The sequence below is a fragment of the Rhagoletis pomonella genome, unplaced genomic scaffold, assembly GCF_013731165.1.
Source record: "Rhagoletis pomonella isolate Grant_MI unplaced genomic scaffold, Rhpom_1.0 Rhpom_scaffold_00006, whole genome shotgun sequence".
NCBI classification, from domain to species: domain Eukaryota; kingdom Metazoa; phylum Arthropoda; class Insecta; order Diptera; family Tephritidae; genus Rhagoletis; species Rhagoletis pomonella.
The window spans coordinates 48225132-48230401 of record NW_023458560.1 but is presented as its reverse complement, the minus strand read 5'-3'; positions in this window follow the sequence as shown (position 1 = coordinate 48230401).

The window sequence follows — 5270 nt, the reverse complement described above, 5'->3', positions numbered from 1 at the left end:
AGTGCACCCGCTCGAAGTGTATAGTACTCTCGAGAACTTTCGGAATATAACCCAGCTGTCTCTCTGGCAATTGAAGGATACTTTAGTTATGCCAAGAGCGAGGGAGTAGAACATGTTATCCAGCGTTCTGTAGCAACACGGATTAACTCCTTGCTTAAGGTCACTATAATCCACGTGACTAGGGACGACGCCAGAGACGAACTATCTCCTCACCTCTTCCTCTTGGTGGTAAAATAAATACATACTGAAGCTTCTGAAAGCAAAAGGAGTAAAGTTTATGGCCCATTCTGACGATTTGGAAATACTTATCTCAGGAAAACTTTTGCCAACGATAAATGAGCTAATGGAAGGAAAACTGGGCGAATATACACCACAGCCATCATACCGATTAGTACTCATGAGTCTTTGCCTGTGGAAAACTCTAAACAAAGGGACAATAAAAAGTACCCCGCTTAATAGACTTAAAACTGACTTAGAAGTCTACTACTAGTACTACTTGAAAGAGGCTGGAGCTCGTCGATGCTCGTTCCTCCATTAATCTTTTGAATGTCTGGCCGAACAGGATTCAGCCAGTGTCTATGACTTTGTGCGCTTCATCAGAGCTACAAAGTGGTTCCACTTCTAGGGTAAGCGGAAGGACATATGGAGTCCCTAATACGGCAACGGGCCCATGGTGGCCTAAGTGTGCCCTTTCCCTGAGGGATACGGGCAGCCGAGATAACCTAACCTAACCTAACTACAGTATGCCGGTATGAGACTTTAATTGGAGAAGGATGCGACGTAGGGCTACCGGTGGCAAATTTTGGTATATAAATCTACATTGATGGTTTAAGGGTGGATGAGCAAATCAGCAGTAGAGAATTCGGGTAGAGAACTTTTTCAAGTAGAGACTTGTGACTAAAACGAGGGCATTTACAAATGACGTATGGCCCTAGCGAGAAAATTGTAACGTCTGAAGGTCATCAAGGACGCAGTTAAAAAGAAAAAAACGTTGAAGACATTTAAAGAATCTGCTGGGATCAAGTAGGCTCTATCTGTATCGATGCCAAGGCCATTTTATCGAAGCGACTCAAACGCTTCTTACCAAACTGGCATAGAAAGCTTAGGCAGAACTCTTAGACCCAATCAATTTTACTGTGTGAACAAAGGAACGCCGCGCCAAGGAGAAATATGCCTTCTCCTGACACTAACTCACAGCGAACACTCTGGACAATTACGTCTGCAAGTGGGGGAATGGAACTCTCGAGATACGCGCTCCAAACTTAAAGAAACAAACTCTACCGACTTAAGAACAAAGGCATATAAAAAGAACCGAACACAACCCACTGTTCCTGCGCACAACTCGATCGTCATCATGGCAGGTAGTACCAGAGAACTTAGATAGATAGAGAAGGTGCAAATTTTTGGAACGTAAAATTGTTTGGCTGAAAAATAAATCCATGGAATATCACCACAGCGCGATTAACATTTCAAGAAGAGTTAACAGAGAAAAATGTAAATTTCTGTTATGATAATGTTATATTTGTTGCAAGTGTCTAGCTATGTGTTGCTAGGTTGCATGTGAATGCAGAAACGTATTCATGTAATTTTTTTAATAAAATTAAATAAATTAATATAGTTAAATTATATTAAATGTACTTTTATATTAGTTAGAATTGCTGATTTGCATTTCTGCATGACCATTTGTTAAATATAATTTATTCAGTAGTTAATGTTGCTAAAAACTTAAAAAGCATCTGTTCAAGTTCGCTTCTTGTACGAGTATTATATCATGTAAATAGTAAAAATGCATGTTAGTTAAAAAAATGATAAAATTGGTTTTTTCACATACTCACTTTAAAGATGGACGCATTAACAAAAAAATGTATAAAGCAATGTGTTTGTTAACTTCAAACTTAATTTTCGAAGATATTGGCCAGGGAATGCTTTAACTCCAAAACGTAGATTTGTATAAATAGGTGAAAGCTATGCAAATATGCAAACTCATTGGTGATTTGCCGTCGGCATTTGGGTCGCAAAAATGTTTTTTTTTTTTTTTAACGATTCTTATTGTAGTTGCTACACTATTTTCAATTCAACAAATCCCAGTTTTCTAACTGCCTTAGTTTTTTCACAAACTCACTTTAAAGTTGGACGCACACGGTGGGCAGGAAGCAAAGATAGGTTGCATAAAAATGTCGACAAAAACTGAAAGCAGGGTTGTATTTGTTGATATTTTTAGGTTAAGAATCCCTTTGAATTGAAATCTTAGCTGCTCCTGTTTTAAAGATATCCACATTTTACATAGTTATGATAGGACCGACTTTTGCGAAAGAGAAAAACATCCTTGCGCATTAAATATTCAACAATGTATGTGTGAGTAAATGTGTGTATATATAATAATAATAATAGATTGGCGCTTACACATATGTTAGTGTTTGGCCGAGCTTCTCCTGTGTGTATATATATTATGTGAAAATATAAGTTTATGTAAGTTTTTAGTCGGTTTCAATCGTTTCCAAGGCGCACCACGTAGAGGCAACTTACTTTGCACCTCTTTGTTCTTTTTTTGGTTTTATTTTTTTATATTTTTTTCTTACTTTATTTTTTTTATATTTGTTTTTTGTTTCCTTTTATTTTTTTTGTTGGCTTACCATATAATATAGTCACACATTTTAGTATTTAAATATTTTATTATTTAGTTTTTATATATGCTGGAATGAAAATGTCATTACAGTTTTCTTCAGGCGACTCACAAACGTTGGTTTATCAATCATATTTATTTTGAATCTATCCCAGAATTTAATGAATTCCCTATGAACTGACTTCCCGGCCTGCTCGGACCATAATCCTTAACCATCGTTATTCAAGAATGAAATAGATTGCTTTAAATGTTTAAGGATAAAATGGATTTTGACAGTTTGAGAAATTCCAGTACTTTTCAAAGCTGTGCGGAGTTCGTTAAGATTTTTATCAAAATTACTAAGATCCGCTTGTTTTGCGGAAAACCATGTATTCACGATTTTGCTCATGGCTTTGAACGAGGCAATATATTAGGTATTGTTTTTACTGAGAGTTTCTTCCATACAAACTATGTTCGACATTTTTTTGTATGTGGAAGACACTGTCAGCAAAAAATAAATAATTGCAAAAAATCAACGAAATTTTCTGGTAACTTCAGACTTGCACTTTACTAATTGGCTCAAAAGCTACATTTTAAACATTTTTCTAAAAGATCTGATTAGAAATTGTGATCAGATGAAAGTGTCTCCGAGCCAATAATTTTGTACAGCACGGTACTTATAAGTAATCTAGGTTTCACGAAAAAAATAAATAAATACAAGGTAACATTAAAATATCAGTCATTTGTTTCGTTGCTGTGAGCTTGTTTCAAAACTTCTGGCTTTTGCTATAATTGTAAAACTCTGTGCATGTCATTTTAACGTATTTAGGTACATACTTATATTAAACATCAACTATTGCTTATGGAAAACGTGCTACATTTAAAAAAAAATCGCATATGAAAGAGCACCAACCCAACTCGTAATAATTTAAGTATACAAATTTTAGTATTTAGTATAGAAATATTCAATTGAAATACGCCAATATTAAAATGAAGCGCTTTGCACTTAACGGAGGCTTTTTCATAATTAAGTTAAAAAAAAATTTATTTAAATTCCATGCTGTCTGTAATGGGATTTGAACCCTGACGCTCTGGAAATTAGCGAATTGTGGCAAGCATCTTCGTGCACTCAGCTACAGCCAGACATGTAAATGTGCATTCAAATGTTCAGTTTGATTCAACACCACGTGTGCGTGGTATGAAAGTATTGTTTTTAAGTACGAACATTTCAAAACGATAATCAAATAAAAAATATTCATGTTTACTATGAGTTATTTCCCCCAGTAAATTCATAAAATTTTTCTTAATATTACAACGCGTTTTTTCTCTCAGCGTAGTCATTTTTAAGCAAAAGTTGTGCAATCAAATCGAAAACCGGGACATTTAAATGAAACCCGGGACATTTTAAGGTTGGACCGGGACACCGGGACAAATAGTCTAAAACCAGGACATGTCCGGGAAAACCGGGACGTCTGGCAGCCCTACACACAAAGCGCATACTTTCATGCGATTTTCTTTATGATCGCATTTGTGTTCTGGATGTACAATAGTCATTATTACCTGACAGAAGAGTACATAAATACAAAAATAAATCTCATACAAGCTTTGAATTTATTTACTTATTATGAGGAGTACCGTTGGCCTAAGTTAGAGCATTATTATTTCTTGCACAAGCGCAGTGCGACTTGCCTGCCCTACTTGCTTATAGCAACAAACCTTTAATAAAAAATTACTACCGTATTATATAGCATACAATATTGTATACATACATACATATATTGCGATATTGAAAGTGTTTGTAATGAGAAAGTTCACGCTACAGAAAAAGGTAATTGTGGTGTTTTATCTAAGTTGTATACCGGTAGCGCCCAATAAATCTCGATCAATTATTCTTTCGGTAGGAAAAAATGAAAATGTTTCACATTGATTTGATCCGTTTTAGTGAGTTAAAAAGGGGGAACAGATTTGTATAAGATTTCTTTTCGTATAAATATGCTCTAATTATCGAGAAGTACGCCTTCCTCTTTTGCAAATATATCCTATCAGAAGTATATAAAATGTGGATATCTTTAAAACAGGAGCAGCTAGGTTTTCAATTTAAGCGGATTCTTAACCTTAAGATATCAACAAATACAACCCTGCTTTCAGATTTTGTCGACATTTTTATGCAACCTATCTTCGCTTCCTGCCCACCGTGCGCATTAACAAAAAAATTTACAAAGCAATGCCCTTGTTAACTTCAAAGTTGTTTTTGACTTTTACTGCAATACTCGTAGATATTATTTGTAAATAATAGTTCTGGAGTCAAATGCAAATCAATTTTTCAGGCATGCGCATATGGATACTTGTAGTACATACTAGAGGTATACGCCGCCGAGCCACGCCGCCGCCGCCGCCGTTTTTTGTCATTTTTCACTCGCCGCCGCCGAGTCATGGAAACATCGGCGCGGCGGCGGCGTTCGGCGCCTTAGGATTAATGTACAAAATATTCACGATATACAGTGGTCGAAAAAATTATAGCTGCAACAGAAGTTTTAACAATTTATTTATTTTTTTATTATTTAGTGTAAATCCAAGTTTCAAACTCTGTGCAATATTAAAAAATTTAACAAACTTTCGCAAAAATTTTGAGCTTTTTAATTAGATTTCTTGGAAATATTTTGAGTAT